Raw genomic sequence first — 15,674 nt, 5'->3', positions numbered from 1 at the left:
CTGAGGAACATCGGTTCCGCAATGGGGACCATCGTCCTGGCCCTTACCCAGATCGTCACCACATTGCGGGACCATGTGGCACCCCAAAGGGCCCCTGTCACTAGCCCAGGCCAGGAACAGCCTACCACCTCCGCCAGCGCTAGTGGACAGGAGGCCCCCACACAACGAAAGGCCACAAAAACCCCACCTCCTGCAGAAGAAGAACCACCCCGCAAGCGGAACCTGAGATCTCACAAGAAGACTGAGTAGGATTGCAAGACCCCCGCCAGCCTAAGATACCCCCTGATGTCATCCCACTGTCCCACATTGTCACCCTGTCCAACCTTGAACTGCCCCTGCTCCATCCTTCCACAGGCATATGGACAATGTACCTGTGCGACTGAGAACTGGACTCTGCCATGGACATTACTCCACCCCCACCCATCCCCGCTTCCCAATCATTTACCTATATGTAGCACTTAAAATAAATCACTTATTCCACTTAAATAAACAGGAGTCTGCTTGTATTCTTAACAAATGTATTACACATAACGGTTCAATAATGTCCAGTTACTTTGTGATGACAACATACCAATTTCAATAAGCTTTAGTCCATGGGCAAACAAAGCTGAAGTCAGGCAGTGGGTCATACAGCTCTGAAAAGGGAAGGGAAAGTCACAAATCAGTTAACAGGAACTGGGGGAAAACACAGATAGTGGATACGCATGAGGCCTCAAGTAAATGTAAATTGTGGTGGCTGTTTCTTACCTGTGTGCTACTGAAAGTAATGTTGTATGACTGTATCCCTGTTGTCCGTGTCGTCCCCGTCGTCTTCCTCCTCTTCACTCTCCACAGGCTCCACAGCTGCAACAACACCACCATCTGGACCATCCTCCTGCAGAAAAGGCACCTGGCGTCGCAATGCAAGATTGTGAAGCATACAGCAGGCCACGATGATCTGGCACACCTTCTTTGGTGAGTACATGAGGGATCCCCCTGTCATATGCAGGCACCTAAACCTGGCCTTCAGGACCCCGAAGGTCCTTTCTATGATCCTCCTAGATCGCCCATGGGCCTCATTGTACCGTTCCTCTGCCCTGGTCCGGGGATTCCTCACTGGGGTCAGTAGCCATGACAGGTTGGGGTAACCAGAGTCACCAATTAGCCACACACGGTGTCTCTGTAGCTGTTCCATCACATAAGGGATGCTGCTATTTCGCATGACATACGCGTCATGCACTGACCCTGGGAACTTGGCATTTACATGGGAGATGTACTGGTCTGCCAAACAGACCACCTGTACATTCATCGAATGATACCTTTTCTGTTTCGGTACACCTGCTCACTTTCTTTGGGGGGAACCAAAGCCACATGGGTCCCATCAATGGCACCAATGATGTTGGGGATATGTCCAAGGGCATAGAAATCACCCTTCACTGTAGCCAATTCGCTCACCTCAGGGAAAATAATGTAGCTCCGCATGTATTTCATCAGGGCAGACAACACTCTGGACAAAACCTTAGAAAACATAGGCTGAGACATCCCCGATGATATGGCCACTGTTGTTTGAAAAGACCCACTTGCCAAAAAATGTAGTACTGACAGAACCTGCACCAGAGGGGGAATCCCTGTGGGTTGGCGGATGGGGGACATCAGGTCTGGCTCCAGCTGGGCACATAGTTCATGTATAGTTGCTCTGTCAAGCCGGTATGTAAGTATGATATGTCGTTCTTCCATTGTCGACAGGTCCACCAGCGGTCGGTACACGGGAGGATTCATCCTTCTCCTCGCAAGTCCCAGTGGACGGTGCCTAGGAAGGACAACATGGAGCACAGAGTCAAGCAACCCACAGGTTAGTTCACACAGCTTGCACAGTACACAAATCGCTATGCATGGAACGGCTTGTATGAGTGGCAATGCAAGGCCTAGGCCTGTGTGACGCAGTAGAAATCATGCCATGTGGGCCCTTTAAATGGCGGCTGCCTGACCTGTGAAGTGTGACAGTGGGATGTGAGGTCACTGCGCTGGCGTGGCACACCGTGGCGGTAGGCGGTCGAAGACCCCGGCGCAAAGCAGTATTGGTTAACATTGAACCCTATGGGTCTCAGGAGCCAATGACGATGTGCGCCGGCGGTCGCGGTACGCACCGCCGCGGTACGCACCCCTGCGGTACGCACCGCCGCGGGCGTGGCCGCCATTTTCTATCTGATTAATCACTCGAGACCTGATCATCCACAGGAGAGGACCTATACTGCAAGTGCTGCTGTGACCTCGGTCTGGGAGATACAATGGCTGCTGCGACTGGGGAAAGGGCCCCTGCCTTCACTGCCGAAGAATTGGAGAAACTTGTTGATGGGGTCCTCCCCCAGTATGCGCTACTCTACGGTCCTCCAGACCAACAGGTTAGTACACAGGGTGCACGTTGAATGGGCTATGCCTGTGTTGAGTGGGGTGTATGTAAGATGGTGGGGAGGAGAGCGAATGAGGAGTGCAACGCACAAAAGATGAGAGCATGTGCCACATGGCAAGGTTGGGGAGGGGGGTGCTACTCACATTGACCAGGCAGAAAACTGATGCAATTTCCTTTACCACCCTGTACATGTCACATAGGTCAGCGCCCATCAGAAGATCGACATTTGGCGTGCCATCGCCAAGGACGTCCGGGGCCTGGGGGTCCATAACAGACGGGGCACCCACTGCCGAAAGAGGTGGGAGGACATCCGCCGCGGGACCAGAAAGACCGCCGAGTCTCTGCTGGGGATGGCCTCCCAACGTAGGAGGGGTGCCAGCCGCCAATTGATCCCCCTGATGTCCCGGATCCTGGCGGTGGCCTACTCCGATTTGGATGGGCGCGTGAGGACATCACAGCAGACACAAGGGGGTGAGTGTCAGCACATTCTGCTATCTTTGCGTGCAGTGAAGGTGTCTGGGCGGGGGAGGAGGGCTGTGGCTATCTCCAGGCCAGGGCGCATTCTGTAGGTTAGGCCCCTCCGTTAGACACGGCCCTGTGCCCCCGCCCCCCACCTCTGTAGGGTGCCAAGTACAGCTATCCATGGTCCGGCCTCACCCATGTGTGCATTTGTCATCCATAGACCCGTAGGCCTAGTCACAATAACTGAGCAGTGTACCCCCATTGCGCGGCCTAGTTCAGGGGGCTTCTGTGTCTGTCCTCTCCGACAACGGTGTTGCCAATGCATGCACTCAACCTGTCTTCATTTCTCCCGCCCCCCCCCATTTTCTTTGTCTTCCTTTTCATGTGTGCATTAGCATCATCAGGCAGAGGAGAAGTGGCATAGGTGCACAAGGGAGCTGCATCTCACATGGCCCCGGAGGGCCATACAACAGACTCCGAGTACACCAGTGAGACGGAGGGCGAGTGGAGCTCCACAACGGGGACCCATGGAGACGTCAGCGACACCGACACGTCCTCGGAAGGGAGCTCCCTAGCGGTGGCGGCAACATCCGTGCCCACCGCCACAACAGGTACAGCCGCCACCCAGCGCACCAGCCCCGCCCTCCCAGCAGCCCCTCAGCCTTCGCTCCGTGCCCGTTCGCCCAGGAAGGCGGGCATCTCCTTCACCCCAGGCACCTCAGGCCCTGCCCCAGTTACCCCTGCTGCCCTCAGTGAGGAGGTCATTGACCTCCTCAGGACACTCATTGTTGGGCAGTCTACCCTTTTGAATGCCATCCTGGGTGTAGAAAGGGAGGTGCATCGGAGCAATGCATACCTGGAGGGCATTCATTCGGGTCGGGCTGCCCATCAGCAATCGTTCAACGCTCTGGCCTCAGCACTGACGGCAGCCATTGTCCCTGTCTCCAGCCTCCCTCTTCTGACTCCCTCCACCCAGTCCCAGTCTCCTGTTCCTCTGCCTATCCCATCCACACCATCAGACCAGCCTGCACACACCTCTACACCCAAGGGCAGCTCATCCAGACATAAGCACCACATATCCCACAAGCATTCACCCAAGCAACATCCAGATGCAGACATGCCAACAGTCACTACCACCTCTGTGTCTCCCACCTCCTCATCTCCCTCCTCCCTCCCTGTGACGTCTCCACTCACACCTGCATGCACACCACCATCAGCCAGTACTTCCATCACCAGCACACCCTCCATTACAGTCCGCACACGTGCAGTCACCACCCCCACTGCCAATTACACGTCCCCTGTGTCCTCTCCCAGTGTGTCTGTCACCCCCTCTTCCAAAGCACACAAACGCAGGCAGCCACCCACCCAACAGCCATCCACCTCACGACAGCCTCCGTCACAAGCACCTGCACCCAAAGACAGCACACTTGACTCTCCTACAACCACATCCTCTTCCTCCACTCCCAAACCCACTACACCTACCCGTCCCTGTCCTTCCAAAGTCCTTTTCCTTTCCAACCTTGAGCTCGTTCCAATCACTGACCCACCCCCTCCATCTGGTAAGAGTAAAAAAAGCACCTCAGCCACCACCAGCCCTGCATCTACTGTGACCATAGTGCAGGGCTATTGGAGTCCACCAGATCCTAGGGCAGGAACATCGGCCAGCAGCAAGGGGACAGCCAGCCCCCCCCCTGGGAAGAGGACAAAAAAGAAAAAGGCCCGGCGCGACAAGCTTGAGACGGCTGCCACCAAGGACAGTAGCCTTGCCCCGTCACCTGCCACATCATCCAAGGGAGGCAAGGGCCACAGAGCTCCAGCGAAGGAGGGCAAGGGCAGCAGGGCGGAGAAGTCAGGCAGCAGGCGAGCTGCCCAGGAGGGCCCCACCAGCCCCATTCCTGGTGTGACGGACGACACCCACGGGCCCAGGACTCCATCACAGGAGGGCGCCGCAACCGCAAGTTCGGATGGTGAATGAGCGGGAAGTCTTGCCCAGGTCTGGCTCCCTAGACACACAGGACAAGCACCGCTGAACAGGGCCCCTCCGGGAGGAGCACCGCTGAACAGGGCCCCGCCGGGAGGAGCACCGCTGAACAGGGCCCCGCCGGGAGGAGCACCGCTGAACAGGGCCCCGCCGGGAGGAGCACCGCTGAACAGGGCCCCGCCGGGACAAGAACCGCTGAACGGGCCCCGCCGGGAGGAGCACCGCTAAACAGGGCCCCGCCGGGACAAGAACCGCTGACCAGGGCCCTGCCGGGACAAGAACCACTGAACAGGGCCCCGCCGGGACAAGAACCGCTGAACAGGGCCCCGCCGGGACAAGAACCGCTGAACGGGCCCCGCCGGGAGGAGCACTGCTGAACAGGGCCCCGCCGGGAGGAGCACCGCTGAACAGGGCCCCGCCGGGACAAGAACCGCTGAACAGGGCCCCGCCGGGACAAGAACCGCTGAACAGGGCCCTGCCGGGACAAGAACTGCTGAACGGGCCCCGCCGGGAGGAGCACCGCTGAACAGGGCCCCGCTGGGAGGAGCACCGCTGAACAGGGCCCCGCCGGGACAAGAACCGCTGAACAGGGCCCGGCGGGACAAGAACTGCACCGCTGGGCCCTTCCTGTTAAGCACCGCTCCGCTGGGCCCTTCCTGTCAAGCACCGCACCGCTGGGCCCTTCCTGTCAAGCACCGCTCCGCTGGGCCCTTCATCTCATGCACCGCTCCGCTGGGCCCCGCCGTCTCAAGCACGGCTCCGCTGAGCCCTTCATCTCAAGCACCGCACCGCTGGGCCCTTCCTGTCAAGCACCGCTCCGCTGGGCCCTTCATCTCATGCACCGCACCGCTGGGCCCCGCCGTCTCAAGCACCGCTCCGCTGGGCCCTTCATCTCAAGCACCGCACCGCTGGGCCCTTCCTGTCAAGCACCGCTCCGCTGGGCCCTTCATCTCATGCACCGCTCCGCTGGGCCCCGCCGTCTCAAGCACCGCTCTGCTGGGCCCTTCATCTCAAGCACCGCACCGCTGGGCCCTTCCTGTCAAGCACCGCTCCGCTGGGCCCTTCATCTCAAGCACCGCTCCGCTGGGCCCTTCCTGTCAGGCACCGCTCCGCTGGGCCCTTCATCTCAAGCACCGCTCCGCTGGGCCCCGTCGTCTCAAGCACCGCTCCGCTGGGCCCTTCATCTCAAGCACCGCACCGCTGGGCCCTTCCTGTCAAGCACCGCTCCGCTGGGCCCTTCATCTCAAGCACCGCTCCGCTGGGCCCTTCCTGTCAAGCACCGCTCCGCTGGGCCCTTCCTGTCAAGCACCGCTCCGCTGGGCCCCGCCGTCTCAAGCACCGCTCCGCTGGGCCCTTCATCTCAAGCACCCCTCCGCTGGGCCCTTCATCTCAAGCACCGCACCGCTGGGCCCTTTCTGTCAAGCACCACTCCGCTGGGCCCTTCATCTCAAGCACCGCTCCGCTGGGCCCTTCCTGTCAAGCACCGCTCCGCTGGGCCCTTCATCTCAAGCACCGCCCCGCTAGGCCCTTCCTGTCAAGCACCGCTCTGCTGGGCCCTTCCTGTCAAGCACCGCTCCGCTGGGCCCTTCCTGTCAAGCACCGCTCCGCTGGGCCCCGCCGTCTCAAGCACCGCTCCGCTGGGCCCTTCATATCAAGCACCGCTCTGCTGGGCCCTTCATCTCAAGCATCGCTCCGCTGTGCCCTTCATCTCAAGCACCGCTGGCCCATTGACAGTGCCGGTTCTGTGTCGAGCAGGGCTTCAGGAAGCACTCTGGGCACCATGCCTCCTCCAATAACAGTGGAGTCGGTAATCCATCTGATGGACTGTGGCTTTGCACTCCCCAGGATGGTCCAGTGGGCAAGCCTCCCACTGTAGACACTTGAGAGACTGTGGGTTTGCACTCCCCAGGATGGTACAGTGGGCAAGCCTCCCACTGTAGGGACTTGTGAGACTGTGGCTTTGCACTCCCCAGGATGGGACAGTGGGCATGGAGGCCCCTCGTGGATCTGGCGTCGTGGACTCATGTGGCTGAGGTGCCCCCCCTTCCCTTCCCCCTGAGGTGCCTGTAGTTTTATCATCTGATGCCCCTGCAGTGTTCTCTCCAATGGTATCTGGTGTGGGCTTTGCCCATGTGTTTGGGCACATTGGCCCACGGACTATGGAACTTTGACGGAATGTGCAGGACTTTTTGCCTATGGATATATTGTTGACTATGTTCATTCCTTATTTTTGTATCTTTTATATGGCATATTTGCCATTCCTTCAATGGAGCTATTTATACATATATTTTATAGATCATTTAAATTGTGTCTTTGCATTATTCCGGGGGGTTTGTGTGGTGTCACTCTGACTTGTTGCTCGGCATTGGGGTGTAGGTATTTGTGGTGGGGGGGTGAGTGTATGGCGCATGTGTGTGCCCGTAAGCTTTCCTCCTCCCCCCTCGCCTGTGTCGTAGGTGCAGTACTCACCGTTGTCGTCTGCGCCGGCGTTCGTACTCCTGGTAGATGAGCAGGTAGACAATAGCTGGTAGGATGTGTAATTCGGGCTCCATGCTGTCATTCTTCCTCGTGGAGTGTGTATAGGTGAGCGTTTTCCCATTCGTAGTCTGTTTCCGCCGTGTTTTTATAGGCGGGGCTCCCGCCCCGGAAAAGGTGGCGGATTGGTGAGTTGTGATAGGGTGGGCGGTACATTGTCTGCCGCCTGCCTGTTGGCGGTGACCGCCGCGCTGTTTGTCGGTCCCGCCGTGGCAGTCGGAGTGTTAAAGTGCTGGCCTGTGTTGGCGGTCCCCGCCAGGGTTAGAATTCCATTTTTTTGACCGCTGGCCTGTTTGCGGGTTGGCCGCCGCTTTATCACCGACCGCCAGGGTCAGAATGACCCCCTGTGTTCTTATTTGCCAAGCAGTTTACCAGATTTATCTCTATGTTTGTATACTTGTTGGGACGATGCACTGCAACACTGTCTGGTCTGGAAATGTGCTTCAGCTTGAACCTCGACAACTCCAGTTGGTGGTCAAATTCTTCTGAGGGCCAGTGATGTGTCTACCAATCCAATGTAAAGCTGTGGACCTCCAGGTCAGCCACCTGTGCCAGCTGGTTAGTCTCTTTACTCCGTGTGTACCCTTTAATTAAGTCTCTATGGGTGGGTTTGCTGGGTGCCCATAGGGCTATACGCTCATCCATGCACTGCCCCCCCAGGACCATCTCTGCCCTCAGGTGTTGCATCTGATGAGGTGCACCAGAGGCTCAATCACCACAGCAAATAAAAGGAGAGAGACGGGACATCACTGGGTAGTGACCCTGCTGAATTGGAAGTGCAGGGAGAGTACTTTATTAGTTCAAACCTGAGCAGTGAATTTATCATTGAGGAGACTCACTAGTTTGTGGAAGAAAGACCCCAAAACAGCCCTCTGCAGTATTGCCTTCAAAAATGTCCACATGACATTATTAAAGTCCTTCTCCAAGTCAATTAGGAGCAGAGCCGTACATTTGTTAATGCAATGTGTTTGAGATATGGCCAATTGGTCTCTACAGATGCAATGGCGGGTACTTCAGTTTGGTATAAATCCATAATGATCCGGGTGGATGAAATGAGGTAGGGCCAGGCTCAGCCAAACCACTAAAACATTTGCAGACACCTTGATGATGACATTTCTGAGAAAGCTAGGCCTATACAAAGAACCCCAGTATGCTGGTTGGCCGGACTTGGGGGTCATGACAATGGCGACTGTGTCGAACTCTGGGGGTAAAATCCATGATCTGCCCCTCTGTGTAGGGCACCAGGAGGTGAGGGAGCAGAAGAGATTGGTAGCGCTTAAGATATTTGATCAGTTTTCTGCCCAAACCTAGTGTCTTTTCCAAGGGCAGTTCCTACAGGGTGTCACCATTCTCCTCAGCTGTGATTGGTCTATCACGGTCATGTGACAAAGACAGGGGGATTAAGGGCAGTGTGATCTCCTCTCAAATTGGAGTGCTGAGTTCTTGCAGGAACAAGGGTGTCACTGCGTATAGTGATGAATAATCTGCAAAGACCTTAGGGTCCCAGCGGATTCAACTGTGTTGCAGTTTAATTAAAGATTAATTTCCTCTTCCAGAAAGTTGACACATTCCTGGTCCACAAAAGCACCACATGGGTCACAAGAACCCTTGAAAGTGTACCAACTCCTGGAGGAGGGGTATGTGATTTGGGTGCCATGTCCTCCACACATCATAGAGACCCAGTGAGTCGGCCACAGTGAAAGGTGGGTGAAGAACGTGTAACCTTCTGATTAAGAGGTTTAGTAGTGTGCAACACGGGGTCGGGGACAGCATTCAAGTCATCCCTCTGCTATGCAGTCCCTGGGGGGTGGGTCAACAGGAGAGTGTAAACCACCTGTAGCATCGACTGGAGGAGTTGTTGGGGTACAGAGGTTGAGATATAACTGTATTGTCTAGCTTCAAGTTATCCTTCGATCCACACATAACAGCCCTGGGGGTCCTCATGGGAGGCCAATACCACCAATGGGAATCCCTTATGAGCAGAATTGTCACCCATTGGAAACTCTAGAAAAAGCTGGCATGGAACACTCAGCCATATTAAATGCCGAACCACCTTTGTTTAGATATGCTTCACATATTGTAAAACGGTTGATCTTTTAATATGATCACGGAGGCTGTTAACATTTCATCATAGAACCTTAACCATCAGGGATGAGAATGGGGGGATTAACTGAGTGGCTTTCCCCATAGAGAGAGGCCAATTGATGAAGTGCAGGGCATTCACAGTGAGACCACAAAGAGTGATGTGCCTAAGCAAGTGTGTTTACTGCACAAAGAGTTTAGCAACTGTTAGTGTAAACAAATCAAAACATTGAAACAAAAAAAAACAACCTACCCCTTAACTGCCCTCACCCCACATTTCCATTCCTGAAGTATCTGTGGGCCCAATTACAAGCATAACAGTAATCAGAAAGAGCCTTATTTCTCCATGTATCCTGCTATAGTTAAAGTAGATACCTCCCTCCCTCCCCAACCCCAAATAGCACCTCAGCAATTAAACTTATCAGGAAGGCAAGTAATCGCAGTGGAAGCCTGAGTCTCTCTGTTCCAGGGTGTCAAAAAATAGGTTAAGGAGTTAAAGTGGGTGAGAAAGAGGAGCATGTATTGAAGGCCCACGATTTTTGTTTGACCTCCTCGAAGAAGCCTCTATGCTGTTAGACTACAGTGGCATAGTCGATGAAGATCATGATCTTAGCATTTTAAAAGAACAGGTCCTGGTGTTGTCTGGCTTCTCAGAGAATGCATCAAGATTGTGGTGGTTAAGGATATGAGCTATGACTGGGTGAGGGGGTCCCCTGGGGTGGTCAGATCATCAAGAACCAGTGCTCTCTCTCCATCACAAAACAATGGGATAGTTTATCAGATAGGATTGGAGACACTCCTCCAGCAAACAGTCTGCCTCAGATGCCTGGGCCCTCTCCGGAAAGCCAATGAACCATACATTGTTTCTCTATGATCAGTTCTCTGCATCTTCAGCCCATTCCTCACGGGACACCAATGTGGAGAGTAGCTTAGAGACTTGATGCTTTAGGGCCGTCACCTAGTCTTACACCATAGAGAACCTGGTCTCAGCCTCTCTCATCCTACCAACCACATTGATGAGATCTTAGTGTAGTAAGGACACATCTACACAGACTTCACCCACCTTAACTTTCACAACCTCTCTACAGTCTTGGATGGCTTTGAGAACAATGTCAAGGTCCGCTTCCAATGCAGGGGCACCCGTGGGCAGAGGCACCTCAGCGATTCCCTTAGGCACTAAAGGCAGGCTTGGTAAACTGATCAATTTTTTGTACCGTGTCAGTGAGGGAGGGGCTGTCTTACCCCTTCTACAAGAATGCGCAAACCAACAGTGCCAGATATCTGCAACCGCACTATGAAATGACCTGCTTGCCTCAGCAAGGGCAGCATTAGAAGCCAACAACACCAGGAAGACACTGATAGGCCAACCAGGGTGTGTCGAAAGGGAGTTTGGAGAGCTGAGTTGCACCCTTGGTGTGAACCTTTCCTCTTCCACAGCTTCCTGGGTGACAAGCAGGATCCGGTCGAGATGGTCTGGCAAATAGGCGAGGAGGCCTGCACAGTGTAGGGAGTGGCAAAGAGATAACAGTGTGCTGCCCCCAAAGGCTAATGTCCACCTCAGTCACCAGCATGCCGAAGCCATCAGGTGGTCAAGGGAGGTACTGGGGGAAGCATCTCAGGAACCAGGGCCACTCTCTGTCATCACCCAAGAAGAGTACACAATGGGGAAATCCAGGAGACCCCCTACATCACTCCAAGCACACCAGTGGGGGAGAGAGAATGGGGGGATAATGTGAGGGCCCCACAAACCCTTAAGTCCCAGTGGCAGTGGACCCTCATGCCACTCAAAAGGTCAGAGGACACTGCAGGTGTTTCAGTGTGGGGCCTTGAGATAGCAAGTTGCTAGCCCCCACCACAAGAACAGCTGCCTTTACCTCACTGCCACGCACACCCAGGCACCGGGTTCCACTCCCAGAAATCTCCAGTCTCCACAGTGGCAATCAGGCTGGGCTGGGTTGGCAGCAGTGGGCTGGTGGCTATCAAGGAAGAACACCATAGTGGGCAGCCATCTGTAGCCTCACTGGAGCACCAGAACTGTCGCCCATGCTGTTTGAGACACAGTATCAGGGTAGCAACACAGGGCTCACACTACCTGGGTCATGCTGAGCTTCTCAGCACAACTCAGCGTGGGACACAGGTGTGTCTGCTATCTTGTTCATGTTCAACCAGTGTTGGCCTTTTGTGGTACTTGACTACTCTAGCACTAAGCTGCAGTACTTTACTATTGTATTGGGTCTCTTTTTGGCTGTAGCAACTACAGAAGTGCAGTTTGTGAATAGCTATAGGATTACTCTTTTGTTGGTGAATTGATATCTCTTCCTAAACTTCCCCCTAACACTTGCTTAACCCTTCCTTACTCTTTCCTAATATGATTCTGTTTTGTAGTAAGCACTCCCCAAAATCCAGTCACTCCCTGTGCCCCACCCATATTTATTACTAAAATATAGACCTACATCTGATGAGACTTTGCACTCAGGTGAACAATCTCATATGAGTATAGGAGAGGCAAAGGCTTAAACTCCACATGGAGGTTTGTGAATAGCATTTTGTGTACATTTTATAGTATTACAAAATGCAATTTGTGAATTGCATTGTACATATTTTGCTCATCTATATGCACAAAAGGAAAATTTGTGAAGTGTAATTACAAATCCTGATTTACAGATTCAGGACTTGCATATTTTTCTGACTGCACATTGTACTTACAAATAGAGTGGGTTTTTACAGTTATATTATAGGGTTATAATTGAACGTGGGCTAGCACAAAATTGAGACTCAATCCTTTACATGTCAATCATTGCACAAATAAGCATTTAAATTTGATGTTATGCTTACTGTGTGCTTAGTATTATTAACATGTGTGCCTAACTTAATGCATTAATGTAATGTAGCTACTGAAAGACTGAAGCTTTAAAAATGTGCACACAAATGTTAATTTAAAATTGCCAATCTGTTGTCATTATTCATGCTTTACATATATACACCTTAAGTTGATTAGAAGAAATACCATGTATTCTCTTCTTCATGTTTTGCATGTGTTATGAAAATTTGAACATGTGCATATGTATAACCCTGTATTTGAAATGGACATTAAGGGCCTCATTTTGAGTTTGGCAGACAGGAAAGCCATCCACCAAGCTTACGTCAGGCTGCCGCCATGGTAGTGGCAACCACCCCGCCAGACCTATTAGGTGTATCCTGCTAGGCTGATGGGCAGAAACCTCAGTTTCTGCCCGTCAGCTTAGCGGGAAACAGGTAGCAGCATTGTATCCAGCTCGTAATTGAGCCGGCAGAAATTCTGCCGCTGCAGAGTACAGCACAACCTTTGCACAGCAGACAGTGAACATTGCAATGGTGCTGGGCAGGGGGACCCCTGCACTGCCCATGCCAATTGCATGCACTGTGCAGGGGCCCCCCTGTGGCCCTGTCCACCTATTATCTGCCTCTTGGCAAAGACTAAGGTCAGAATCATCAGGAAGGCGCTGCATGCAGTGTCTCCCTAGCTGATCGCAATCTCCACCACAGCCAGGCTGTCGGGATCATGAATCCCAGCGGTGATGGCGGTAGGTCTTAATGTAGTGGTCAGACAGCCACGGCAGCAGCAATCCTGACCGCCACCGTGAGGCTGGCGATCTTAAGACTGCCAGCCTGGTAATGAGGCCCTAAATGTTTAATTAAAGTTAGCATGGCTAAATGCCTTATTTCTGAAATCCATTTTTATTTGGTTAGCATGTTATTTCTTTGTAGGTGTGTTCCAATTCTTCTGTAGCTAGAGAAAAGGAGCATAACTTGTGTAATAGTCTCACTGATAGTAAGCTTGAAAAGGGAAAATCTTGACATAAGACCTGAAGAGTTAATGAGCAGCTGAAGTGCTTAAGACCTGTCACTTTATTTCCACAGTAGAGACACTGGTCTCAGCGTCTGTCATCCAACCAACCACATTACGGAGATCTCAGCATAGTAAGAACACATCTACATGGACTTCACCTACCTTAACTTTCACTACCTCTCTAGAGCCTTGGATGGCTTTGAGAGCAACATCAAGGTCTGCTTGCAATGTAGGGGTGCCCATAGGCAAAGGCACCTCGGTGATTCCATGAACACCAAATGCAAGTATGGTAAACTGATCCAGTCTTTTTGCATGGCTGTTGGTGGGGGGGCAGTCTGTTGCCACATATACAAGGATGCGCAAACCAACAGCACCAAATATCTGCAACTGCACCATGAATAACCTTCTTAGCCCAGAAGGGCAGCATGACCAGCGTGTTGCAAGAGGGAGTTTGGAGAGCTGAGTTGCACCCTTGATGTGGACCTGTCCTCCTTCATAGCTCCCCAGATGTCAAGCAGGATAAGGTTGAGATAGTCCAGCAAATAGGCGACGGGGCCTGCATAGTGTAGGTCCAAGTATGGAGTAGAACAGAGGCTGCAGCATGCTGCCCCAGGAGTTGATGTTCCCTTCGCAATCACCAGCGCTGCCACGCCAAAGCCTCCAGGTGGTCAAGGGAGGCTGTGGGGCAAAGCACCTCCAGCCCCAGGCCCACTCCCTATCTAGCACCAGGACCACTTTCTGTTGTCTTCCAAGAGAAGTACTTGATGGGCAAATCCAGATGACCCCCATGCCACTCCAAGTACACCTGAGAGGGGAGAGAAAATGAAGGGTTTAATGAGAGGGGCCCATCCATCATTAAGTCCCAGTGGCAGTGGGCCCCCATGCCACTCAAAAGGTCAGAGGCGACTGCAGGTGTCTCAGAGTGGGGCCTCAATATAGCAAGTTGTGAGCCCCCACCATCCGGAGAGCTGCCTTTACCTCATTGCCATGCACCTCGAGGTACTGTGTTCCGCTCCCAGCAGTTTCCACTCTCCAAAGTGGCAATCAGGCTGGGCAGGGACCGCGGTGGTGGGCCAGAGGCCAGCAAGGAAGAATAGCATAGTGGCCTGCCATCGGTAGCCTCACTGTTGCATCAGGCCTATCGTCCATGCCGTGTCAGACACCAGTATCAGTTGGGGGACTTAAGGCTTGCACTACTTGGGTCTTGCAGGGCTTCTCAGCATGACTCAGCATGGGACATGGGTGCGGCTATCGTCTTATTTGAGTCCCATGGAGACCACAATACAGGGCAGTAGGCTTGTTGGAAGTCAGTTCTGCGGGACGCACAAAGCAACTGGCATTCTCCTACTACCTTATTAGGTGGGGGATTGTCACTTTTTGCTGTTTGGTGAGGATGTGTGCCAAAGGTCGTAGGGCCTCAGGGAGCCAGGATAAACCACCACTGCCATCTTCTCAGGCCAAGCCACGCTGCGAAAACTTGGGGACTCGTTTACAAGATCAGCCCAATGCATTAGATTTCTTATGCTGCCCTACTACCCCCCCCAAAGACGCCATAAATGCACTGTATTTACAACATAGAGCTCTATGGCGTACGTTTTCGCAGATGCTTCACAAATTCTGATGCATCTGTGACACTATACTCACACATTGATGAGCAAGCATTAAAAAAATGACGCTACTCCAGCAGTGCAAGGAAAGGACCCGTAAAGAAAATCCCTGTGTTAGTTTAATGCCTGCTCTGAGCAGCCGTTAAAACTCTGACGCAGTCAAGTCACAGAATTATGCAGTGAAATGTTGAAAATTTCACTGCATCCGTTCTGTGTGGCTTTTCCCGAGGGAACGCCTAGCTTGCATATGTTATACATGGCACAGGTAGAATGTGACACAAGGCTTAACAGACTGATGCATTGGGTCAAGTATGTCCATTTGTAAATGTGGAGCAGTGTAAAGCACTGCTTGTGCCAGGGATGTATCAATAACGTTGCAACAGTGGCGCAGAGGTCTTGCAAATGAGGCCTTTCGTTTTACAAGTGTCATAAACCTATATACACTTTAATATACTTTATCAAATGGTGATGTCCGACTTGACTACAGAGTAGCCATGTGGTAAAATATAGAGAAAACTAAATGTATTTTTTTACAATTTTAAAATACAATTGTGTACATATTTTTTGAATGACTAGCAATACAAATATTTGTATTTAATCATTTTAAATTTCGAACAGTAAAAATACATCTGAATTTAATATTTTTATCTTAAAAGGTATTTATTTTAGTATATTTATTTAAAAATATTCTCAAGATTTATTTAAAAAATTCAGACCTAAAGATATAAATAAATGTAATATATTATGCATTAATAATTACCTCAAGTGCTGCATAGAATTACTCAAAAT

Source organism: Pleurodeles waltl, chromosome 2_2 (assembly GCF_031143425.1).
Source record: "Pleurodeles waltl isolate 20211129_DDA chromosome 2_2, aPleWal1.hap1.20221129, whole genome shotgun sequence".
Taxonomy (NCBI): domain Eukaryota; kingdom Metazoa; phylum Chordata; class Amphibia; order Caudata; family Salamandridae; genus Pleurodeles; species Pleurodeles waltl.
This window is presented reverse-complemented; position numbering follows the sequence as displayed.